General features: G+C 44.2%; 1 protein-coding gene across 6 annotated transcripts in view; it reads left to right on the forward strand.

Moving 5' to 3' along the window:
- The window catches only part of LOC126987359 (zinc finger MYM-type protein 1-like), a 66,676-nt gene that overhangs the window by 5,472 nt on the left and 33,627 nt on the right, over positions 1 to 27,577 (forward strand). Inside the window, exon 2 of one of the 6 annotated variants that reach the window (XR_007740812.1) lies at positions 13,019 to 13,574. The exons of 4 other annotated variants lie outside the window; for them this stretch is intronic. The gene's annotated coding sequence lies outside the window, so the exon portion shown is untranslated. Of the gene's footprint in view, positions 1 to 7,991; positions 8,420 to 13,018; positions 13,575 to 27,577 lie in introns of all 6 variants that reach the window. One more of the 6 variants, XR_007740808.1, reaches the window with a different exon arrangement.

Genomic DNA, 27,577 nt, shown 5'->3' on the forward strand with positions numbered 1-27,577 from the left:
CGCATCCTTTTTATAGCGTAATTGATGCACTGTACTCCTGAAAAAAATATCTCCCTCAACTCATGCAGGAAAACATTATTTTTGATACTTTTCCTCAACTATTTCTTCATTTTGCCAAGAAAAATTGTCATTATCTGTGAAAAATTAATAAAACAGGAAACAGAATGAACCTAATGTCCTGAATCCTTTTCATAGCTCAAGGGACCATATTGGCTCTCTGGCGGTGACTCAGAGACAAGTACTGTTTGGACTTAACTCGGATCCTCTTTTCTATTTCGGGAAAAAATAATACTGGCTGTCGTTTGGAGCCAAATGTCCAAACCAGGAACCTGCTGGGAGAAAAAAAAGTATTTACCCTTTGCGGGTAAGGTTGTAAGGTTTGCATCTGTGGTGTGTGTGTGACCACTGAGGCAAATGTGCAGGGCAGTCTGAGCTGACCAAACAGACAAAATACTAGCTTGGAGGTTTTGTATTTTTTTGCCCAGGGCTTTATTTTGCTCTCCAGCAGCTTAAGAATGATTTAACTTGCTGTTAAATAATTGTTAGTAGCTATTTTGATTTCTGGTCTTAAGATAAGTGATTTACAGACGCCCTCTCGCTGGAGAGGGCGTCTGTAAATCACTTATCTTAAGACCAGAAGTCAAAATAGCTATAGGTTCTTCAGCTAACAATTATTTAACAGTTAAAATCATTCTGCTGCTGGAGAGCAAAAAAAAAAAATACAAAACCTCCAAGCTAATATTTTACTGTTTGGTGGGCAGGAGACCGGCCCACGGCATTCGCCTCAGTGGTCACACACACCACACAGACGCAAACCTTACCAGCAAAGGGTAAATACATTTTTTTTTACCAGCATGTACCACATTTGGACATTTGGCTCCAAACGACAGCCAGTATTATTTTTTCCCGAAATAGAAAAGAGGAACCGAGTTAAGTCCAAACTACTTGTCTTCGAGTCGCCGCTGGATAGCCAATATGGTCCCTTGACGCACTGTACTCCTGAAAAAAAAATCTCCTTCAACTCATGCAGGATAGCATTATTTATGGTACCTTTCCTCAACTATTTCTTCATTTTGCCAACAAAAATCACCATTATCTGTGAAAAATAAATAAAACAGGAAACAGAATATTCAAAAATAAATTAACTAACTCTTCAACTCCAATATTAGGGAAGTAAAAACTGAACTGAAAAAAAACAACAACTAATGAACAATAATAATGATAATAATAATAATAATAATAATAATAATAATGATGGTGATGATGAATACAGTATTAACTGCATGAAACATTGCAAGAAGTTAAGGGGATTCAAACAGAAACTGAAAATAACAAATCCAGTAATCTTTTCCTTGGAGAATCTTTTGTAATGCATGAGATGAAATTCCTTCCATTACTTTCCCAGTAAAAAAGAACCGTATACAAATACTTAAGCCATACTCTGACATGGCTATTGTGATCAATCACCTAATTAAGATCTAGCTATCTATGTCTGACAAAACACCATCTTGTGATGAATGTGCTGAATCATTTGACTGGGATTTCAACCTTTGTGCTCTACCTCCACAACGATCGCTGGAACAACGGAGATATTTCATAATTGTTTGACCAATCTCCTTCTCATCTGTAGAAAATTGTGGCTTCATGAGCAGCACTCCTGTCAAAAAATAATGTGATGTAAATATATTAACTATACATTATTAATTCTGTAAAATCTAATGGCCACTGAAAGGCTGCTGTTCCCCTACTCTAGACCTTCTCATCACCTCCTCATTAGTCACCCTGTCATCCCAGTCAGGTGTTACTTAAATAGGGAAGGTTACAGTGGCGTAGCTACGGGTGGGTGGGAAGCCAATAACCCCCAGGTGCCTAACCACTGGCCAGTGGGCACAGCTGCCATACGGCAAGGGAACGGTGTTCCACCATGTAGGACGGAGGAAGCATGCAGGAACATTATGAATAATTTCTACTCATGACTTACTCTCGAACTCAAGTACAATAAATATTTTTCCTCTGCTTGAAAGAAAGTATAAGATTTATCAAACTATCTCTCTGATGCCTCACTCCATTCAGGAACGTCTAACAAAGAGGTGGCCACAGCAGAAGAGCTTCCAATTTTTCTTTATTCACCTGGAGGATAGTTTCTTTGAATTGTTTATGGGAAGAAAACAATATATTCAATGTTTATGATAACCAACATAGCAGTCTTCTAATACCAACATCAAGTCAATTCTGAAAGAAAAAGTTGCCATAGAAATTTCAGATTCAGATTTCTAAGTCACTAGAACAAGCAGAATAGTATGTAGAATAGTATGTAATGAAATATCACACAGTGATTTTGTTGTTAGTCAGCCTTTAACTCCAGACCATACCTTACCATGGTGGCTTAGTCCACATTGGTAAGCCCATGTATCTTGTGTAAAGTGCATGTTAAGGTTACTGTAGCGTTAGAATGGCTATAGATATAAGTGTAATCTGTAACCAGTGTGACCTATGTCTATCAGGTGCCTTAGGATATACTTGTGTACATGCCAGACTGTAATGTTAACATTACTGTAGTGCTGGAATGGCCGTGTGTAGATTTGATTTGTGACCAGTGTGATAAATTCAACTATGTCCATCAGTTCCTGGAATAGATTTGCATGCAATCATTCTGGTCTACAGGTACTCTGATTAGAGTGTATAGGTTCAGTAAGTCTTTTAAACAATGATGTCATGTATGAAGCTTGAAAAAATTCCAGTTTCACTACTATTTCACGAGAATTTTTTTTCATGAGGTATACTAATTGAATATCTAAATTACTTATATGAAACATGATAAACAATGTATACAAATTAAGCTTTTATCAATATTGCAAAAAAGTTAAAAGATAAATGTAAGATATTACAGTTACACCCAAAATGTTTATGCAAAGTTAGCAGCATCACTTACGGTGAGAATGCGTGTCTCTGTCAACCTTAGGGATGCAAAAAGCATTACTTCTTTGAAGAGATGGGAAACCAGAAACACGAGGGGGTTCTGGAATTGTGCTTGGGCTTGGCTGCATAGTTGATGTATCTCCAGATGAGTCAGAGCAGTCTGTGTCTTCATAAAGTGTTTTACGCTTCAATCTGTAATGATAAATCCTGAATAATAATTTCAACACCTTTGAATTAACATCCTATCAAAGGTGCAACTTCAAAGATTAACTAACTGCAATCCCCAACTTGTCTGTGATTGAATGTGTACCATAGGAAATCAGGGGACAGTATGAGCCTACATGAGGCCAAATAATACCTCAACAGGAAGAAAAATACTCACCCTAAAAGCCAAGTACTCACACTGGATAGGTAGGCCAACTTTCCCCAGGCATGACTTGGTCCTTGATAGCCTTTGTGAGTTTTCTGGGAGTCTCTGTATGGAGGCCATCTACATTTTCTTTCATTTTTTGAAAGCCAAATGCTTGGAGCAACATCCACCTCTTGTGTTTCAACAAACACAACTACACAAAACTCTTTGGAAGTCATGCTGATTGATTGAATCACTGTGGCTGAAGGCTGTGAACAAGTGGAAAAGCAGCAAATGAATTTTGTCATAATTGTATCAGCAAATATTTTCTTTGGATTGCCATGTAAGAAGATATCTTCAAATCTTTTTGCAGTGTTTTAACTTTGTAAATTCCTAAATTTGCAGATGATAATGGGTAATGAAAAACAATTTCCTTAACCTGATATACTTGATTTATTATACTTATATTATTAGGCTCACATTTATTTGAAATAATATTTTGAATGCATCCAATTTCATTGTTAATCATTACTCCTTGATCAGCAGGTGTGACTTTAAAACAGTATTTTTCCAAGTATAATTCCTTGTACTGCTGGCATACCATTTCATCAACTAAAGGGCCTTGTGCGTGAATCTTTTTCAGGACAGGATAGATATGTTCTTCCACATCCATACTTATATTTCTTTCTGAAATCCTATTGATAACTTGAGATAAAGGGAAGTTGGGTTTCCTCAAGAGATTTTTTATGACTCCCAAAAAGTTTTCAAATTCAAATGCCGAAAAACTATCAAGAGTACCATGTTTTGCGACATCATCAGGTAGATGCCACAAATTACGAACATTGTAAACAGCATATCTTTTCCCATATATCTGGATAAAGTGCTCAGTGAACTTGAATAAATAGTCTTTTGCATACTCAACAGAATTTGGAATATCTTTTCTGGACAAGAGAGTGACTGCACTGAACAGCAACATGAAATTGTTATATATGTTGATGTCAGTGGTATCTTTCAAAACCACAGGGCCTGTATATAGAAGAAAACTTCTTGACTCATTTGCTTTGAATCTATCAAGTTCATCTAGCGACCTTGGTTTACGGTTGAATTCCGCAGGCATGAATTTTGCTACATTGACCAGGTTTTTAGATATTCAGTTTTTCTTGTGAGAGCCTATCCTTACATTTAAGGGTCCTTTGAGCCAAAGATTGAGAAGTTTTCTCATAACACCCAAATACACTAAGTGCATAGGATCCAATACAAATTTTGACACTAAACAATTTGTCATATTCAGCTTTGCAAGAGGGGATATACCTCGGTGGTGATTACTGTCACTTTGAGCAAGAAAATTTTCATCTGATCGTGGTAGAGAATTCAATTCTGGAAATACCACAGTTCCAGCCTCATATTCCCCCACCTGTTGACACCTCTCACATCCTGAGTAACCATTGTGAGATGTGATTCTTTTAAAGAACTGTCGTGCTGGGGCATCACAAATAAAGGAGGCTGTGTGGACTGGGATAAGATGCTCACCAAGCTTATACCCATTAGATACAAGTTTCAATTCATCAATGAAATCTTTCAAAAATTCATCAACATCATTAGGTTTTGACATGCCATAAAATATTCGTACAACTTCTGGAGAACAGTTGGGTGTAAGTCCTTCACACTGAAAATTAATCAGTATTGTCCAAAATTGTGCTCTATAGCTCCGATGTAATGGTATGCCATCACAGTTTATTTTCAAAGACAAACCATTGTGTACAAGTAGCTGAATGGACTCTTTAGATGTATGTCTTGTTTCATATTTATCAATAGTTTTGAGCAAACCAAAATGGTAATACTGGCCTCCACATTTTTGTGTAATAAGTGATGTTTGGTTGACTGGAGTTTTGAGCAGTGTGCGAGCCTCTGAAGGAAGGGACGCATCATAATTTAGTTTTAGAATGGTTAACAATGAATTAATAGCTGTGTGAGTTATTTTATTATCAACAGCCCATTGTAGCAGCTGGCTTTGTGCATTTTCTGACACAACTGGAGGTACTTTTGGATGAATTGTGATTTCAGTCACTATCAAATACTTTTACTTCATTACTAAGTGAAGAACAAATTTCAGTTTGCTTTCTTTTGTGATCATCTGTATTTAACACCTGCTGAGCTCCACAATCTACATCCTGCTTCCCTTCACATGACAATATCACATCATCATCACCATCACCCAGAGTCAGTAGTAGTGTGTGCAAGATTGACACATTGACGAGGGATAGATCGTTGGGCGTGTTTGGGTTGGCTTGTATATGGATACTGACAACATTTTCTCTTAGCTTTTTGGGCTAATGTCCACTTTGAAGACTTCATCTTTCAAAGATTTATCAAAGATAACTCACCACTTGTGTGTAGAGTGGTAAATTGTTCAACGATGACGGGACGGCTTCTTGGATGAGCCATTTTACAACGTAAACAATATTTAAGCGGGAAAAGTTGAACTTGATCTTGATCTTGAAAGTTCGCTGCCTGTAATCCCGATCGGAAAACGGATAATCCATTTTTTTGTATGTTTGCATAAATGCAGTGTTATACATTAGCTCATGATTGAGGCAAATATGAGGCAAACTGTATCGGGCCAATTTGGTTTTAGTATTAATTGGTTCAATTAACATTTACTGATGTAAGGCCGACACCGCTAACGAAGCGGTTTGCTGCAACAGTCACTCAGCCGCCGCTGCCGACACAACCCCGACAGTAGCCGATGCTGGCCCAATAAGCCCATGTTTGCTGGGGAGCGGAGGGCCAGGGTGTGGACGGGCTGTAATTGGGACAGGAAGGAGCGGAGGGCCAGGGTGTGGACGGGCTGTAATTGGGACAGGAAGGAGGAGAGGGCCAGGGTGTGGACGGGCTGTAATTGGGACAGGAAGGAGCGGAGGGCCAGGGTGTGGACGGGCTGTAATTGGGACAGGAAGGAGGGGACGGCCAGGGTGTGGACGGGCTGTAATTGGGACAGGAAGGAGCGGAGGGCCAGGGTGTGGACGGGCTGTAATTGGGACAAGAAGGAGGGGAGGGCCAGGGTGTGGACGGGCTGTAATTGGGACAGGAAGGAGCGGAGAGCCAGGGTGTGGACGGGTACACTTGGGACAGGAAGGAGCGGAGGGCCATGGTGTGGACGGGTACACTTGGGACAGGAAGGAGCGGAGGGCCAGGGTGTGGACGGGTACACTTGGGACAGGAAGGAGCGGAGGGCCAGGGTGTGGACGGGTACACTTGGGACAGGAAGGAGCGGAGGGCCAGGGTGTGGACGGGTACACTTGGGACAGGAAGGAGCGGAGGGCCAGGGTGTGGATGGGCCACGTGTGTGTAGGGTTGCCACCCTGACCTCAGGAAAATACCAACATCTTACTCTCCAATACGGAACTAACTGTATTTTAAGTTATGGGTCTTGTCTTGTTGCAGTGTAGGTGATGTTCACTTTGGGCGACTTGGGAGTCCACCGCCCCAACACTGTGCCCTACTCCTAGGGCCGCTTTCACTTTATTTGTTTTGATCGTTACCAATGGCGGTGATCAACGCATAGTTTTCCACGTGAAACTGGCCTATGGGGTAGTGGTAGAGGAGGTGAGAGGTGTTGAGAGTGTGTGGTAAGGTGCGGGGCTGGGCTCACCCCGCAGCCGCCACTACCCCATAGGCCAGTTTTACGTGGAAATACTATAGCGGCAATCACCGCCATTTGTAACGATAAAAACAAACAAAATGACTGTGAAAGCGGCCCCTAATGTGCCTCAGCTGGTCAGGGAGGGAGCTACTCTCTGCCCCCCTTGGAGTAGTCGTGTGTAGGACAGGGGGCTCATCAGGGATCCCCTGCAGAAACAGGTCAAATTTTCTCCTGAAGGTCTCCATGCTGCAGTTTGAGGTGTCCCTGATGTCCCTGGGCAGGCAGTTGAATAGTCTTGGTCCCTCGTTGGTAAAGCTGGCAGCATGTATGGACCTAAGACATTGACTGACTGTTTCAATGGATGTCCTGGGGCAGGTGCGGCCAAATTGGGGTGTGTCTGGCGTGTTATCCCTCCTTCAGTTTGTGGTGATGGGTTAGGCACTTGCTTCTTCAGTGTTAATTATGTAGTACTATCTCTTCGTCTTTGGAGGGAGTAGAGTTGCAGAGTCTTGAGCCTGTCCCAGTAACTCAGATGTTTCATTGAGTTCAGCTTCCTTGTGAAGACCCTTTGTGTCTGTTCCAGTCGCTTGATATTGTACATTTTGTGTGGGGACCACAGATGGCACAGGTATTCCATTTTCGACAACACCAGGGACTTACAGAGCGGGAGGAGGTGTTCGGGTTCCCTCGTCTTGAAGGTGCAGAGTATCCATCCTGTCATCCTGCTGGCCGTCCTTGTGATGTCAATGTGCTCAGTGGGTGAAAAGTCATTACTAACTAGTACCCCCAGGTCATGTACGGAGCTCTTCTCTGCAATTTCTTGACCTTTCACCTGGTACTGTGATCTTGAGGTGGCCATTTTCCCCATATCTTATTAATTCAACTTTATTTTTGTTCAAAGACATGTTGTTGTCCTAACCTAACCTAACCCAGCCCTAAAATTTCTGTGGCCTGCCATGACTGACAGCCGCTGCCCACTGCTGGTGGAGGAAGGGGGAGGGACATTGCGTCGCCTTCTTTACACATAGGTATTTTAAGACAACCCATAACAAATACATCATTTTTCTGTTGGTATCCAAGGCGGTGGCTGAGTGGTTAGCGTGCCGGTCCAGTATTCACTGCGTCGTGGATGATTTGGGTTCGAATCCGCCGCTACCACCTGGGATTTTTCAGTCACCGCCGAGTGGCCCAAGACCACCCACATGCTGTCCTGAAGACCACCCATCAACGTGGACTCTAAAGGAACTGTCAAAGGGAAATCAAGAATGAGCTTCCGGGCGCAGCATGAGCCAAGAATAGACGGCGCCAGTATAAACACTTGCCTGCACCACGTCGGGCTTGGGCCAACCACCACTCTTCCTATGGCTATTTATTACCCACAAAAAATGGAAATGTGTACATTTCAGGATAAATAAAAGTACGATGAAAGAGAAGGTTTTTGCCTTAGGCCAGTATTTATGTTATGACTACAGTACCCTCTCCAGTTTCGTGCTCGCTTCCTTCCGAAGGTGTAGCGCTAAACTCGAGGGTCGCGAAACTCAAGGTATTGAAAACACAGAAAAAGCGCTTATTTGTTCCGACCCGTGGAGTTTTTTTTATTTTTTTTATGTGGCTTATGGCGCCGGTAAACTATCCATCTGAGCCTAATGGTCGGCCCCGAGCCTGTCATGGCGCAGGCAACTGTTTATAGTGGTGCCATTATAATTGGGTCATGCTGCCCCCCGGAGCTCACTTTTTTTCCTCCTTTACTCCCTTGTTATCTCAAAATACGTACCTTGGAAAAAGAAAGAAAACAGAAAGAGAGAACGGGTCATTTTAAAGCCACAGATGAAGCCTTACGATTGGCTGAGCTCTGAAAACACGCTTGTGATTCGCTGGGAGTCCAATGACGTCATCGCCGGCGCTCACCCAATCAGCGGCCTCACTGCCTTATTAACCCGTAGGCTTGGGCTATGGAAAGGCCGAGAAGTGCCCGAGAAACGACAAAACTACTCTGCATTTTGAGACTAAGAAAAGAGCATGGAACGTACATCAGAGTACTCCTCTCATAACCATAAAACCGTTACAAATATTTACTTTTACTCAAACTCCATTCTCTTTGGGTGATGTTTGTTACAAAATAAACAGTCTCGTGATGCGTGGCATCTAGCCGAGAGTCGCTTGTTGTGTACTACAGAGAATTTGCCAAGTGATCACTGTATGGATAGCTAATTCAGTATGCCACGACCTTACAGCACCACCTATGACAAAAAAGCCCACCTCAAGATCACCCACGCACCACATTGACCTAGGGCATTCATGGTGGGTTGCGCTATGCCACCACCGCCTACAATTAGCTCGAATTAGGCGTTTTATGGCGAGCCCTTTTTAGGGTCCACCGTACCACAGCCACGACTCGTGAAAGCCTAAAAAAGGGTCTGCCCACGTTCTCGGGTTAAGGAGGGCGCCCGGGGGGGTCCCTCCTGGGCACACAGTATGTCCTATGGCTTTGAAATTTTAGTATGTTGTTTGTTGGTGTAAGTGTATGACATTCTGTGAATTTTGTGAAATTTGGGTGAATGTGTAGAGGAGACTCAAACAAAGCATAAAATCTTATTTTTGTTAACAGACTTTAGTTGAAAAAATATACCAAAGAAACTTTGTGTATAGATCTACATTTATCATTTTGTAATTTTTTTCATTTTTCGTTCTGGATTAAAAAAATTGAAATTCATTTTCACTAATAATTTTCTCCATTTTTTCTCCCGTTTTCTTTTTACATTTAAAAAAATGTACAAAATGAGAAAAATTGCCGTTTAGTTGTAGATTATATTGATACCTTACAAAAGACTGTCAGACGTTTTGTCGATTTTGTGAAATTTTTTGAAGTGTAAAAAACAAATTTTCAAGATTTTGGCTCCTTAAGATTTTTTTTTCCATTTCATGTGTCTTGCCATTTGTATTCATTTGATTGTCATGAAATGTTCACATATGATTGTTTATACCTTGTTCACTTACTGGGCCGCCAGTGTGCTGAGCAGATGTTTCACTTGTTGCATATTGGTACATCTGTGGCCCGAATAGCCCTTTCTATAAACTTTTACAAACATGAGTATATAAACAATTTGTGGGTAAATTTGTATTTATTATGACTGCAGATGTGTTGCAATGGTACCAGGTAATAAGTTGAAAATGATAAGGTAATAAATATATAGCTATGTAAAGGCATCCAAAATACATTTAAAGTTTGGTGACATTTTGCTTCCAAATATAAGCATTTCATTATGTAACAGTAATCAACTGTAGAGGCAAATGCCCCTCATATCAAACAACGTAAAAAAAAAAAAATCCTAATAAATGAAAATCTTGCTTTCGTAACAGAAAAAATAATGCTCCAGATCACTACTTACTAGTACTTGGAATATTAGATTATCCCAATGGTTGATTTATTATAGTGTATTTTACTGAACTGTAGAGGGAAATACCACTCCGCAAATAACGTAAAAAAAAATTCCTGATAAATTAAAATTTTGTTCATAACAAAGAAAATAATGTTCCCCATCCTGCTCTTCATCTGTTTCTAACTCGTCACTTTCCTCGGAGAGCTCATCATCTGGGTCATCTGAACTGACAAAAAACCTGAATCATCTGAATCACCAGATGAGGTATCCGATCGCCCTCCTTAAAAGACGGTCGGGTTCATTTCTGTTGAAAAGGAGGGTAAAAAAAAACATTATTAATAGTTTTTTTATGTACAGCTCATCAGAATGTAAGATATTGTATTGACACAAACTCGTATAATAATCATAAAAACTACACCAAATAGCAGAACAAGACTTTATCGTCAGTTCTTCGCGAACTGGTACATATATGCGCCAACCCATGCCTGGTACATTGGTGCACCAATGCGCGGCAGAGGGAAAAAATATTAGTGGTCCGCGATTTGGTATATATTTGTACCGTGGATTTTTACACTATACTACAGGCTATCCTCTCATAATGATACATAACTCCTCTCTCTGCAAAAGTCCAGCGGACACTGGCGTGGTGGGTGCCGTGAAAGTTCCGCGGAGCAGGCAAGAGCGCTGAGTTGCCAAACGCTATTGTAACAGTCCCAGGTTCGACCCCTGGTCATAACAGGTTGAAAAATAAAAAAAGGGGAGGAAGAGGAAGAATAGTGACGCTATTATTCCTCAGCCTCACAGAGAGTGTACGGCTGGGTTCGATTCCCTGCTGTTCTCTCTCTGTAAGCTGCCACCAGGAGGTTGTAATATGGCACAACCCCCAAAGCCTGTAAGCGAGGAACGGCAGTTCTATGAACCAGGTGGGACGGAACTAAACTAACTGGTTAGTCCCCAGACTCTCCCTGCCCTTGCAGGCCAGGTAACACTTGACCTTAACAACTGTCCCACCTGGTAGATAGTGTCCGTCGCTCCCCAGCTTACTATGGGTTGTTCCTTGAGGTAGATGGTATCCTCAGTCCAAAGTTTGGTAGTGTGGGGTCGTGGTTACCTTCGGAGGTCGTGGTGGGGGAGATTGCGAGACTGCACCGTAGGCTAGGAAGGCTGTATGCATTAATACAGGACATAGGCAGAATACAATTTATTGGTTTGTTTCCCAAGTTCCCTTCCCCCTAACAATAATCCTCACTAGACGAGGGAAGTGTAGCATGTTTTGTTTATAACTGTGAAAACCTTTCTTCTAATCCCTAACATTCTTATGGATAAATGCTACACACGAGAGAGATGAACATATGTAGGTATATATCACAGGGCTACCGCCCGATTGGCTAGACAATCCGATATCAACTTCCTGCATCGGCGTGCACACACACCAAAAAACACTCATAAAAAAATAGGAAGAAAAGAGTTTAGTATGAGGGAAAGATCAGACTGTTACAGCTAACGGGGGGGGGGTCACTGTTAGCCCCTCGTCCACACAGCGGGTGCCCCTTACCCATTTGACACAATTTCCTTGGCTGGTGGAGGCCTGAGAGCTACACAATATGCTGTCGTGCCTTGCCTACAGGGGGGGTTGTGGAGCCGTTTACTCCCATCACAAGCCTGCTGGTCTCCCGGGGGGCGGCAGGGACTGGAGTGTCTCGCCCTTACCTTTGCTCAGTTCAGGCACTCATGACTGAGGGCATGACCCTTGTCAACCACTGGCGTCTGGGTCCATTCCCGACTCAATTGGGCGGCTTCAAGATGGCGGGCACTCGCCTTCCCTACCCCTGGACACCGGCCTTCAGCTGTCTCTCGCCACCTGCGCCGTGCGGGAAGATTAAGTCTAGAATGAATCACTAATGAACGTCGGCTAGGGCTATCTCTCACTCCCAGGCAGCCGTACTCTAGCGAGCTGTGAGCTTACCTCCGCCGTGCGGGAAGGTTAAGTCTAGAATGAATCATGCCAGCCGGAGCGGTTGCCTCGCTACCTTTCCCTCTGACGTGGCCTTCCCCAGGTTCTAACACTTTTCCTTCTCGCCTTTCAGCTTGGTACATTAATCTATCCTTCCTCTGCCTTTCTGAGGTTGTTTTTTTGTGTGTTGATTCTAAACTTAATTTTCCCTTATTTTCTAAGACGTAACGTATAAATATATAAAAATATATGGTTAGAGTGGATTTATATCAGGGGTGCCAACTCAAGCTGTGGTTCGTATTTCTCGTTCTCCTCCCTTACCTACTTATAACATATTAACCGCTACGGGTTTTGTTTTGGCTGAGGAGAAACTGGATCCGGTAAATAACCATGGCCAAGTACAAGGGGGTATTCCCAATTTTCCCAGCTGGCTTTTAACTGGCGTCCACGGTGTTGGTATGCTGGCGGGTATGTTACACTATTAATGTGTTAACAGGCCTTAAAACTATCAAGCTTGCAGCTTTGGTCGCTGGATATTGTCCATTTACGTGTAGTTCTGACTTAGTATTGTTACGAATATCGCTTCAGATTTATTTAGGTTAGTTCAAAAGACATATTTATCAATGAATATATTATTGCATTAGTTTATTATTAGTACACGCACTATTTGCCTGACCCGGTGGCCTGTGGCTTGCCTTCGGTGCACCCACCACCGCCCTGATCCCTCCCACCAACTTCAGTTTCCTTACCAGTCTTTTTTTTTTTTTTTTCAGCACATGACTTTGTGTCCCAATGTCCACCACTGGTGTTAGTGTTGAAGTGAGGCATCGAGACAGTTGCTGTGGTCAGTACTTGTTCCGTCCCTGCTGCCGCTGACTTCAGGACTCCTTGGTGCATCCCTCGCCTTGCCTGCTCAATTGGTCACCGAGTGTGACTTTGAAGCAACCTCGCCGCCTTCTCCAGCATCTCTGAGGTTCCTCAAGGCCAGCCAACTCCTCACATCCAGAGTAGTGTTGCAGTGGAGGCTTCAAGGCGGGACAGCAGCTGGAGTGGCTGGGATCAGCAGGAGCAGACTGCTACTGGTGTGAGGTTCAGGAGTGATAAAAAACACCACCAACACAACCACCACCAACAACAACAACTGGTGGCCTCTTCATCCACAAAGGGGGAAGTTTGAATTTCAGAAGTGTGAGAAGATCTGAGAATGAGAGCAAGTTTACTGACCAAAGCCAAGAGTGTGAGAAAAGACATGCAGGGAAGGATGACCTCAACAAATACACCCACACACTCTGGTGTAAGACCTCATGAAAGTCGGGAGTGTGGCAAAAGGTTTAGTAATAGGAGTAACCCCAAACATCACACCCTTACACACAATGGTGCAAGAAATCATGAGTGTGAAGTTTGTGGGAAATGTTTCAGTCAGAAGGGTCACCTCAACACACACACCCTTACACACACCAGTGCAAGAAATCATGAGTGTGAAGTTTGTGGGAAATGTTTCAATCGGAAGGGTCACCTCAAATTACACACTCTTACACACACTGGTGAAAGAAATCATGAGTGTGAAATCTGTGGAAAATGTTTCACTGAGAAGGGTACCCTCAAGAAACACACCCTTACACACACCAGTGCAAGAAATCATGAGTGTGAAGTTTGTGGGAAATGTTTCAGTCACAAGGGTCACCTCAAATTACACACTCTTACACACACTGGTGAAAGAAATCATGAGTGTGAAATCTGTGGAAAATGTTTCACTGAGAAGGGTACCCTCAAGAAACACACCCTTACACACACTGGTGAAAAAAATTATATGTGTGAAGTTTGTGGAAAATGTTTCAGTCAGAAGGGTACCCTCAAATTACACACTCTTACACACACTGGTGAAAGAAATCATGAGTGTGAAGTTTGTGGGAAATGTTTCAGTCGGAAGGGTAACCTCAAATTACACACTCTTACACACACTGGTGAAAGAAATCATGAGTGTGAAGTTTGTGGGAAATGTTTCAGTCAGAAGAGTACCCTCAAATTACACACTCTTACACACACTGGTGAAAGAAAGCATGAGTGTGAAGTTTGTGGGAAATGTTTCAGTCAGAAGGGTAACCTCAAATTACACCTTGTTATACACACTGATGCAAGAAGTCATGAGTGTGAAGTTTGTGGGAAAAGATTCAAACTGAAGAGCATATTGGACAGGCACGTCTTCAGACACTCTGGTCATAAAGGGTTCAAGTGCGATGTTTGTGGGAAACGTTTCATGACTAAGTGTGATATTGTCAGGCACATGAAGGTCCACTTCTCCTGAGGTGCTGTGCTGATTCAGTTCTGCTGTGTGTGTGAGTGCAAGTGTTTGTTGTGGTGGTGTTACAGGGCTGTGTGTAGCACAGAGAACAGAAAATATTCATCTGTTGGAACAAATGGTGACTGTGACGGCATGATCTGTTATTCACTTTCCACCCCAGGCTTCATGTGGTTGGTGGGTCCTGTGAAAGGTCTGATCTTTTTGGTGACTGTGCTGGGCTGGCTGTTGTGGCCTGGGCTTATTGGTCAAGTGTGTGTGTGTTAATAGTAATAATATAGTGTATTTGGTCTTACCAGCCGCTAAGCTAAAAATGTACACATTATAAACACATTGTAAAGAACAGTAGGTAGGGGTTCAGGGATCTAACACATCAGTGGGAGGTTGGAATGATAGTGGTGGGAGGGTTGAGTGCAGTGTGGTGGTGCCGGGGAGGGGGAGGACATCCTCTTCCAGATGGTGGCAAGGTGTTAGTCCCAAGGTGTGACATTCATGTAGGTGTGAAAGAGGGGCGACGATATGATTGAGCACATGCTACTTGAGTGATGTATGTATATAAGAGAGAAAAGGGGATTATGGTAACAGTTGTTACTGAATGGAATAGGATGTTGGAGAGGGATGTAAAAGGTTAAATGCATGCAATATTATTTCAGCTGAGGTCATTTTCAAAGCAGACAATTGTTGTCATTCAGTAGATCATGTCATTCTTAATCATCAGAAATCATTTTCAAGACTCAATTCTGACCTGTCACATTGCGTAGATCTTGTCATTCTTGGTCAGTTGAGGTCATCTTGAAGCCAACAATTCTTGTTTCATAGTTCAAGTCTGGTCATTTTCCCTCTGGTTGTTCCTCAGATATATTTTTCAAATTAATATCATATTTATTTCCATTTATTTCATTTTGGGAGCAGGCATAAAGGCCAGGTTATGTTAGGTTACCTTATATTTAGTTTAATTAGGTCAGATGAGGTTAGGTTACATTTAATTTGATTAGGGTAGTTAGTTTTAATTGTGTTCAATGAATGTGTAATATGCTTCAGTTATATAATATGTACTCGCCATTGCCAATGGAGCTTGGGAATAATAACACATGACTTAGTCATTCACTTTGTTTTATTGGATTAACCTGCAGTTTGAGTATTACAGCTTGATGTAGCACGTAACAGCTGATACAGCACAACAAATAAGTAATTACTGAGAAATCATCTATACAGGAAGGTAGTTCCAGTGGAAGACAAAAGGCTACTAACTCTGCCCTGTGCACAGGGGGTGATAAGTGGTGCCACAAAGAGATGCTCAGGGCTGAGAAATGTAAATCAAGTAGTGGTGCATTACAGGTGCCCAGTTTGTGAAAGACGGGACAGGAAACGGAGGAAATAGGTAACCGGAACTGTGTGGCAAAGCAGAAGGGAGGAAAGGACCTGCAGAAGCCACTGCCTCAACAGACTATTGGAAATGGTTTGACTATAGTAAGTCTGCTGGTCAACAGAAAAATATTCTTAATGTCGTGCCTGGCATGGGCACTCCTTAATAATGTTGGTTAATTATACCTCAAAGTAGAATTAATTGTTGATCACTTAAAGCAGAGAGTAAAATTAGTAGTTCATTTACCAAGTCTAATAAGGCACCGTTATCGCACACAGGATTATCATCTGCCAAATAATATGGGTAGCGTGACTTTAACACTATTACTTAAGGTAAATATATTTGTTTAGAGATTCTGATGATGAACTAAGGGTCAAGGGACAGGATTCAGCCATACAAGACTAAATTGTCGCTCATAACACTTAGAACTTAGTCTAATTATAAACTAACATGTAAACACAAGAAACAAGTAGCACCAACACACGAAGAAAACCTATTGTTATGCCGGACGTGTTACTTGGGTTCCGTGTCGCCGTCAGGAGACTCCGTGGGAGGGAGATATGGAAACACCTTGCACAGCTTCTGTAGTTTAATATTCTTCCTTAGTTGTACAATTCACTCTTGACTCTTCACTGACCACTAGCTTACTATGACTGGGACTAACTCCTCTCGCCCTCTTCTCCTATACCGAACAGTACAGTCTAGAACGTTACAGTATATATTAGATTATACAAGAACATGTAGCAAAAATATGTGCGAGTTGGCAACACTTCCCGCCTGGCGCCTGGCCGCGGGGCGCGGTAAAAAAACCTGCTCACTCAGTCTAACATCACTCATCAACTTAATTAAGCCTTGACTACAACTACCGAGTGTTTGCGCTCCACCGTGGTTACCCCACAGAGTTATATACCTAGAGCGCGCGCTCCCGTGTTGTGGGGTTGGCGGCGGGTGAGGCAAGCTACCCTGGCTCGGCAGCCATCTTGGGGAGCCCACTTTCCCTCACTCTGTGGTGGTGGTTTAGATGGTGATGGTGGTGATGATGGTGGTGGTGATGATGATGGTGGTGTTGGTGGTGGTGGTGATGATGGTGGTGGTGATGATGGTGGTGGTGGTGGTGGTGGTGATGATGGTGGTGCTGTTGGTGGTAGTGGTGGTAGTGGTGGTGGTGGTGGTGATGATGGTGGTGGTGGTGGTGGTGGTGATGATGGTGGTGGTGGTGTTGGTGGTGGTGGTGATGATGGTGGTGGTGGTGGTGATGATGGTGGTGGTGGTGGTGGTGGTGATGATGGTGGTGCTGTTGGTGGTGGTGGTGGTGGTGATGATGGTGGTGGTGGTGGTGATGATGGTGGTGCTGTTGTTGGTGGTGGTGGTAGTGGTGGTGGTGGTGGTGATGATGGTGGTGGTGGTGGTGGTGGTGATGATGGTGGTGGTGGTGGTGGTGGTGGTGGTGATGATGGTGGTGGTGATGATGATGGTGGTGGTGGTGGTGGTGATGATGGTGGTGGTGGTGGTGGTGGTGGTGATGATGGTGGTGGTGGTGGTGATGATGGTGGTGGTGGTGGTGATGTTGGTGGTGGTGATGTTGGTGGTGGTGGTGGTGGTGGTGGTGATGATGGTGCTGGTGGTGGTGGTGATGATGGTGGTGGTGTTGGTGGTGGTGGTGATGATGGTGGTGGTGGTGGTGGTGGTGATGGTGGTGGTGCTGGTGGTGGTGGTGGTGGTGGTGGTGATGATGGTGGTGGTGGTGGTTGTGGTGGTGCTGGTGGTGATGATGGTGGTGCTGGTGGTGGTGGTGTTGATGATGGTGGTGGTGGTGGTGGTGGTGATTATGGTGGTGGTGGTGGTGGTGGTTATGGTGGTACGTGATAGTGGTGGTGGTGGTGAGAGAGAGAGAGAGAGAGAGAGAGAGAGAGAGAGAGAGAGAGTATAAAACCTCAGTTATGTCATATTTGTCAAGTCAGTCCGACTCTCTCTCTCTCTCTCTCAACCAGCTCCTCCACCCACCACCATCACCACCACCACTATCACCACCACCAGCACCACCACCACCACCATCATCACCACCACCACCATCATCACCACCACCACCACCACCGCCATCATCACCATCACCACCGCCAGCACCACCACCACCACCACCACCATCATCACCACCACCACCACCACCGCCATCATCACCACCACCACCGCCAGCACCACCATCATCACCACCACCACCACCACCATCATCATCACCACCACCACCACCACCGTCACCACCACCACCACCACCACCATCATCATCACCACCACCACCACCACCACCACCATCATCACCACCACCACCACCACCACCATCACCACCATCACCACCACCACCATCATCATCACCACCACCACCACCACCACCACCATCATCATCACCACCACCACCACCACCACCATCACCACCACCACCACCACCACCATCGATCATCACCACCACCACCATCATCATCACCATCACCACCTACCACTTACCTCCACTTTGAAGTTGCCGGCTGGAGCACAGAGTTGGCTGGACTGGGCTCCCAAAGATGGCGGCCGAGGTACTTCCGGTTGCCGCACCCGAGTGTTTGGCTCGCGCGCTCTAGGTATATAACTGTGGGTTACCCCTGATAATGACACACACACCATTTGTCCTTTACCCTCTTTCCTCCTCCCGCACACAACCCCCAGGGCATGCTGGCTTGGGTCCCGACAGCAGTCAGCCAGCCTACCATCAGACAGACTTACTTCGACACCTCTGTCTGGGGCGATACCTCGTATAGGAGTCCTTAAATATAATATTATAGCCTAGGTATATTGAACACTTCTATGTATGTGAGGCCAGTTATGCTATTCGAAGCAACAAGTTGAAGAGGATGACATGGAGCCAAGAGTGCAGAATGCTGAGATACATGGGCCATGTGAGATGGACAAGTAGGGTATCAAACTAGGTGATAAGAATGTGTGGTGTGGAGGTGGTGCCCCTCTTGAAGATCTGTTAGGCAGCATGTTGGTAACCCTCCGCCACTTGTCAATGGTTGAAAACTCTCAACGTCTTGCAGTGGGAGTCAAGTCCTCTGGATCACCACGTTGTTTTGTTCTTATGCCTCCGACTGTGAGTTGTGCACATTTACATTTGAAAGTAATCTATTAATAACTGCAAGGTCTACATATATGCCTACCTATACTCAGGAAAAGAAGTTTCTAATAATTTCCTGCCTGACAACTTGACCAGGAATCTGTCTGTTGTTTCTCACAGGCTGAACTGGTACTTCTTCTGCAGCGATCCACTCAGTAGTTGTACAGGAGCATACAAGAAGTCGCAATCTTCATAGTCTTCTTGGGGTCATACTGCAAACTTCCTCCTGACTTATGTAGGCACCTGCACCTTGACTTGAGGATCCCAAAGGTCCGTTCGACAACGCATCTTGTCCTGCGAGGACTTGTTGTATCGTTCCTCCCCAGGTGTTGTCGGGCTTTTTTTTTTTTTTTTTACAACAGAGGAGGCAGCTCAAGGGCACAAAAAGAAACAATAACAAAAAGCCCGCTACTCGCTGCTCCCAAAAAGAATTAAAAGAGGTGGCCGAAAGAAAGATCAATTTCGGGAGGAGAGGTGTCCTGATACCCTCCTCTTGAAAGAGTTCAAGTCGTAGGCAGGAGGAAATACAGATGAAGGAAGGTTGTTCCAGAGTTTACCAGCGTGAGGGATGACAGAGTGAAGATGCTGGTTAACTCTTGCATAAGGGGTTTGGACAGTGTAGGGATGAGCATGAACAGAAAGTCGTGTGCAGCATGGCCGCGGGAGGGGGGGAGGCATGCAGTTAGCAAGTTCAGAAGAGCAGTCAGCGTGGAAATATCGATAGAAGATAGAAAGAGAAGCAACATCGCGGCGGAATTTAAGAGGTAGAAGGCTATCAGTAGGAGGAGGAGAGCTGATGAGACGAAGAGCCTTAGGAACAGAGAGAGGGATAGAATCCGAAAGAGGGCAAAATGGGTACTTCCAAAACTTTATTTGACAACAAAAATAACGTTACTGGAAACGCTGTGCCGAATGGCACACGGGGCACTCATACCAGAGAAGTGAGAAGGAGCAGAGGACTGTGATACCCTCTCCTCAGCAGGGCACCCGACGCACTAATACATACCCGTGAATGAGTTGAAAAATTCGGCCAAGGTTAACCACAGTGAGCGCGAGTTTCAAAAACCCCTTAATTTTTGTGCCAAACGGCAAACGGTTTCCATTCTAGGGTTAAGCAGTATAGGATATACGTTGTCAGGTCCGGGGCTTGTATTTGTTTTAAGGGACTGGAGAGCTTTAAGGACTTCATCGGTAGTTATTACAAAGTTAGGCAATGCCTGCTCAAGAGGAGGAAGAATCTTCCTCCAAGAGAGCGACCCGCTGAGGGCCACTCCATGTATTATTCCTCCAAGGATAAAACTAAGCGTAAGGAAAAGAAAATACAAGAAATAAAAGACCATAAATAAAATGCATAAAAAGACAACAACTTAGGGCATAAAAAGTCTCCAATTAGAAAGAAAAGAAGAAAAATAGGAAAATAGGCAAATCGGAAAATAGGAAAACCTGAATATAGTGTGAAGAAGAGAAAAAGAAGCAGATCATCACAAAAGAAGAAGAAAATACGGAAATAAAAGAAAATGGGAAAAATATGTACTAAATCAGAAGAGGAACACAGGAAAATCTGAATCTAGGTTCACAGAAAAATTAAAGACTCAAGTAGGACCTAAGAAGATGTGCAAAGAGGAGATTTGATTGATTGAGAGTTTATTGTTGCAGTTAAACAAGAGGAGAAGCGAAAACAAGAAACCAGGGAAATAAAATAAAGAAATGGGAAAATAGGTCAATCGGAAAGGATAAAATCGGAAAGTCTGAATATAGGGAGACAGAAAAGTGAAACAATCAAGAAGGAGCCAAGAAGCTATAAAGGAAGGAGAAGAAGAAGAGGAGGAGGAAGCAAACAAGTCCCCTGTGTCATCAAGATCAAGGTCGAGGTCCGCCGCGTGCCCTGAAGTGCCCTGGCAGTGTTTCGTGGAGGAGGAGGAGCCCCTCGGCGTGCAGGCCCCAGGGTGAGTGTGCAGGTGGTGGAGGGCCAGGTGTGGACAGGCTAAACATGGGACAGTAAGGAGCGGAGGGCCAGGGTGTGGACGGCTACACTTGGGACAGGAAGGAGGAGGGCCAGGTGTGGACGGGCTACACTTGGGACAGGAAGGAGGGGAGGCCAGGTGTGGACAGGCTACACTTGGGACAGGAAGGAGGGGAGGGCCAGGTGTGGACGGGCTACACTTGGGACAGGAAGGAGGGAGGGCCAGGTGTGGACGGGCTACACTTGGGACAGGAAGGAGGGAGGGCCAGGTGTGGACGGGCAACACTTGGGACAGGAAGGAGGGGAGGGCCAGGGTGTGGACAGGCAACACTTGGGACAGGAAGGAGGGGAGGGCCAGGGTGGACGGGCTACACTTGGGACAGGAAGGAGGGAGGCCAGGGTGTGGACGGGCTACACTTGGGACAGGAAGGAGGGGAGGGCCAGGGTGTGGACAGGCAACACTTGGGACAGGAAGGAGGGGAGGGCCAGGGTGTGGACGGGCTACACTTGGGACAGGAAGGAGGGAGGCCAGGTGTGGACAGGCTACACTTGGGACAGGAAGGAGGGGAGGGCCAGGGTGTGGACGGCCACACTTGGGACAGGAAGGAGGGGAGGCCAGGTGTGGACGGGCTACACTTGGGACAGGAAGGAGGAGGGCCAGGTGTGGACAGGCAACACTTGGGACAGGAAGGAGGGAGGCCAGGGTGTGGACGGGCTACACTTGGGACAGGAAGGAGGGAGGCCAGGGTGTGGATGGGCTACACTTGGGACAGGAAGGATTGGAGGGCCAGGGTGTGGACGGGCAACACTTGGGACAGGAAGGAGGGGAGGGCCAGGGTGTGGACAGGCAACACTTGGGACAGGAAGGAGGGGAGGGCCAGGGTGTGGACAGGCAACACTTGGGACAGGAAGGAGGGGAGGGCCAGGGTGTGGACAGGCAACACTTGGGACAGGAAGGAGGGGAGGGCCAGGGTGTGGACCGGCAACACTTGGGACAGGAAGGAGGGGAGGGCCAGGGTGTGGACAGGCAACACTTGGGACAGGAAGGAGGGGAGGGCCAGGGTGTGGACAGGCAACACTTGGGACAGGAAGGAGGGGAGGGCCAGGGTGTGGATGGGCTACACTTGGGACAGGAAGGATTGGAGGGCCAGGGTGTGGACGGGCAACACTTGGGACAGGAAGGAGGGGAGGGCCAGGGTGTGGACGGGCTACACTTGGGACAGGAAGGAGGGGAGGGCCAGGGTGTGGACGGGCTGTACTTTGGACAGGAAGGAGGGGAGGGCCAGGGTGTGGACGGGCTGTAATTGAGAGAGGAAGGAGGGGAGGGCCAGGGTGTGGACGGGCTACACTTGGGGGTATTATTCTAGTGTTTGCCCATACTCACCCCTCGCAACCAAAATTGGCTAGGGGGCCATTGAGACTTCGGGGAATGTGGTGGTAAACATGAAATGCATTGCAAATGCGTAGTTTTTGAGTTATGAGGGGTTGAAAAATACCCTAGATGTAGGGAAATTCCTTACAATTACTAAGATGTAGGGAAATTTCATACATTCCGGGTTTTTTTTACAACTTACGGAAACCACGCAAGGTAATTATTGAAAATCACTCCGCACCTCCATATTGTACTTAAGGGCATATTATACATACGGACGATGTGTTTACATGGCGACGTCATTGCAATATGAGCAGCGTTGCCAACGATCCGGTTAGCAATGATACGCTATGTGAGACCAGGTCCACCATGCGTTGTTATTATTATTTTTTTGTTGTGAACACGCACCTTTACCTAATACTATTTCCGATAATACGCTTGGTTAGCGATGGTACACTTTGTTAGCCATTAGCCCACGCATGTGAGACCAGATCCACCACGCGTGGTTATTTTTTTTTTAGAACACGCATCTTTAAGAGGGGGTGGACCAGGGTGGGGCGCAGCCCCCCCTTGGTTAGCAGGGGGGTCGAGGGGGCTGAAGCCCCCTCGTTAGCTAATTAAAGAAGCTGGTCTCCTGAGCGGCCCAAACAGACAAAATACTAGCTTGGAGGTTTTGTATTTTTTTGCCCAGGGCTTTATTTTGCTCTCCAGCAGCTTAAGAATGATTTAACTTGCTTTTAAATAATTGTTAGTAGCTATTTTGATTTCTGGTCTTAAGATAAGTGATTTACAGACGCCCTCTCGCTGGAGAGGGCGTCTGTAAATCACTTATCTTAAGACCAGAAGTCAAAATAGCTATAGGTTCTTAAGCTAACAATTATTTAACAGCAAGTTAAATCATTCTTAAGCTGCTGGAGAGCAAAATAAAGCCCTGGGCAAAAAAATACAAAACCTCCAAGCTAATATTTTGTCTGTTTGGGCCTCAGGAGACTGCACATTCGCCCCTCAGTGGTCACACACACCACACACAGATGCAAACCTTAAAACCTTACCAGCAAAGGGTAAATACATTTTTTTTCTACCAGCAGGTACAACGTTTGGACATTTGGCTCCAAACGACAGCCAGTATTATTCTTTCCCGAAATAGAAAAGAGGAACCGAGTTAAGTCCAAACTACTTGTCTTCGAGTCGCCGCTGGATAGCCAATATGGTCCCTTGACGCACTGTACTCCTGAAAAAAAAATCTCCTTCAACTCATGCAGGATAGCATTATTTATGGTACCTTTCCTCAACTATTTCTTCATTTTGCCAACAAAAATCACCATTATCTGTGAAAAATAAATAAAACAGGAAACAGAATATTCAAAAATAAATTAACTAACTCTTCAACTCCAATATTAGGGAAGTAAAAACTGAACTGAAAAAAAACAACAACTAATGAACAATAATAATGATAATAATAATAATAATAATAATAATGATGATGATGATGATGATGAATACAGTATTAACTGCATGAAACATTGCCAGAAGTTAAGGGGATTCAAACAGAAACTGAAAATAACAAATCCAGTAATCTTTTCCTTGGAGAATCTTTTGTAATGCATGAGATGAAATTCCTTCCATTACTTTCCCAGTAAAAAAGAACCGTATGCAAATACACTCAACCCTCGATTTGCCGGACTAAAAGGGGGGAAGGCTTGTCCGGGAATGGCAAATGTCCGGCAATGGAAAATGTCCGGGGGTCTACCCCCTTGCCGGACTTTACCCTATATATGTCCGGGAAACACAACCCACCCCCGGACTACACCTCGCATAGCTGTCCTATACTGTCCTTGAACTCAATACCCATGTGGGCAGCAAGCTTAGCAGCACTAGCGGCCAACTCCACTCCCCTCACTTCCACCCCACATGCACGCTCCTGGGTATACCACTTGTACACTGCCAAATCAAGCTCAACACATTTCGGGTCTTTCATATGCTTTCTAGTTGCATCACCCTTTCCCGACACAGCAAATTTAACTGCATAATTTTCTAACTTTCCTCGAGCTTTTTTTATGTCCGAAACTGTCTGTTTTTTCACCCCATACAGCTCGCAGACTTGGGCAACACTCATTCCTCCATCTATTTTACGTAAAAGTTCCAGTTTTTGCGACACAGAAAGGTGCACAGGTTTAGCTGTACGCTTGGTTACTTTCTTTGGTGGGTTTTTGGGTGGCATCGTTGTGAAGAAGAGGTGTATCCACGACAAGCACGTAAGCACAACACTCGTGTGACGCGGCAGACTTGTGTACAGTCCAGTACTAGACGTGTATGTCCGCCCGCGCTGCCATCTAGTGCCCGATTTGCGAACTTTGTCTGGCGCGGTAGTTTGAAATCGACTTGTCCCGGACTTTTTTTTTTTTTTTTACCCCACGGACTCTTGTCCGGCAAATCCGAAATCCGGCAAATGGAGGTCCGGCAAATCGAGGGTTGAGTGTACTTAAACCATACTCTGACATGGCTATTGTGATCAATCACCTAATTAAGATCTAGCTATCTATGTCTGACAAAACACCATCTTGTGATGAATGTGCTGAATCATTGGACTGGGATTTCAACCTTTGTGCTCTACCTCCACAACGATCGCTGGAACAACGGAGATATTTCATAATTGTTTGACCAATCTCCTTCTCATCTGTAGAAAATTGTGGCTTCATGAGCAGCACTCCTGTCAAAAACTAATGTGATGTAAATATATTAACTATACATTATTAATTCTGTAAAATCTAATGGCCACTGAAAGGCTGCTGTTCCCCTACTCTAGACCTTCTCATCACCTCCTCATTAGTCACCCTGTCATCCCAGTCAGGTGTTACTTAAATAGGGAAGGTTACAGTGGCGTAGCTACGGGTGGGTGGGAAGCCAATAACCCCCAGGTGCCTAACCACTGGCCAGTGGGCACAGCTGCCATACGGCAAGGGAACGGTGTTCCACCATGTAGGACGGAGGAAGCATGCAGGAACATTATGAATAATTTCTACTCATGACTTACTCTCGAACCCAAGTACAATAAATATTTTTCCTCTGCTTGAAAGAAAGTATAAGATTTATCAAACTATCTCTCTGATGCCTCACTCCATTCAGGAACGTCTAACAAAGAGGTGGCCAGCAGAAGAGCTTCCAATTTTCTTTATTCACCTGGAGGATAGTTTCTTTGAATTGTTTATGGAAGAAAACAATATATTCAATGTTTATGATAACCAACATAGCAGTCTTCTAATACCAACATCAAGTATTATTTAGCATTTCTTAAGTTGGACTGTTCTAATTACATGATTCATATATACTTGAAATTGTACTCACCACACACCAGTTGACAAAGCTTTGTTGACTTGAATCCTATCTTGGTGAAATTCTCCTTTGTTTTCCAACACTTCTTGCCCTCCCAATTGAATTTATGTTGCAGTCGATTTGACATGACAGTATCCAAAATTGACTTTACTGCAACTCTCAATGTAGTTCCTCCCAAAACCTTCAGCCGTTGTACCTAAAACATATAACTTAGATAATAATATGTTCTTTGTTATTTTTTATCATGCATTTGAAGTATTTTCCCAACATACAGTTCGCTAGATTTAACTACGACTAGAGTGTGATCAACTAGTTTTGCAAACTCAAACTAAAGAACCTGACTGCGTCTTTCACACACAGTTAGGCTAAAATATGTAAAACATTATTCCAGTTTATTTTGTTATCATTCATTGTTACACAACCTTTGGTAATCATTACCAAGGGCCTCTAGATGCATAAACACAATCAAAAATAAATAAAAGGGATCACTTAAGTAAACTTAAAACAAGGGACAAGAAAGGAAAAAAGGAAAACTTGAAATGGTTTCTTAATTTAATAACAAAAGAAATTATATTAATACAACAAAATGAAAGTGAAATATTTACAAGTTCCAAAAGATAAGTCAAGTTACTACTTTAAGATAAAATAAGCACAACAGTAAAGTACGGTAAATAAATAAAATCACAAATATGAAGACACAAATAAATCCTACAACATAACACCTAACCCGCAGACACACACACACACTAAGTTACCGGGAAATTCACATTATGTTGTACTTACACAAGACTAGAGAGGAGGGGAAGGGAGGGACCAAGGCACCTGGAATGCTGAAGTGCAGTGAAGGCAAGCGAAGGACTTTTTCTACAAGTCACAAGAAGGAGGGACAGAAACCCAAAGGGCTGGAACAAAACCTTATTTTACACCTAATTTAGGGCAGGGATTGGTCACAATTAGTGGGCGGAGAAGTGAGTGGACACGATGACAGGGTATGGGCAGTGTATGGAGGTCATTGTAGGTCACACCCAAACATGGATAGTTTTCAGAGTGGCTCAGGAGAAGGGTATGGGAGGAGTTAAGGACAAAAGCAAAACAAACAAACATTTTTTCTATGAACGGGTGAGGGGAGGGAGACTGGGATGGACGGAGCAGCTGCAGGACACGTGTTGTTGACATGATGCCGTAGGGCTAAAGGGCACAACAAGACACAAGTTGAGACATAAATAGACGGAAACAAGATACTGGACACACAATGATATAGTTGTAGGACATACATACACACAGACAGACACAAGTAAATATCATAAAATAGCATGGATCGCTACACGTAACATCATTCAAATAAAGTGTTAATAAAATTATTAATTTTACTTACCATAAGCTCTTTAAATTCTTGATCAGATGTCAGTCTTCCTTCAAGAGCATCAAATCCCTGAAGTGTTTCAATTGGTAGTACATCATCAACAGCAGTAAAGTCATATTCCTGTGATGATGATGATACCGACTGCATTGTCAACAGCTGGTGTAGCATATCCTTCTGCGTTGCCATTAGTTGTTGAAGCAGTTTAGTTTGATCTTCCGTGTGTCTCACATCTTGCTAAAGCAAGTAGAATAGTCTTCAATTCTCAAAGAAAAAGTTGCCATAGAAATTTCAGATTCAGATTTCTAAGTCACTAGAACAAGCAGAATAGTATGTAGAATAGTATGTAATGAAATATCACACAGTGATTTTGTTGTTAGTCAGCCTTTAACTCCAGACCATACCTTACCATGGTGGCTTAGTCCACATTGGTAAGCCCATGTATCTTGTGTAAAGTGCATGTTAAGGTTACTGTAGCGTTAGAATGGCTATAG

The sequence above is a fragment of the Eriocheir sinensis genome, chromosome 64, assembly GCF_024679095.1.
Source record: "Eriocheir sinensis breed Jianghai 21 chromosome 64, ASM2467909v1, whole genome shotgun sequence".
Taxonomy (NCBI): Eukaryota; Metazoa; Arthropoda; class Malacostraca; order Decapoda; family Varunidae; genus Eriocheir; species Eriocheir sinensis.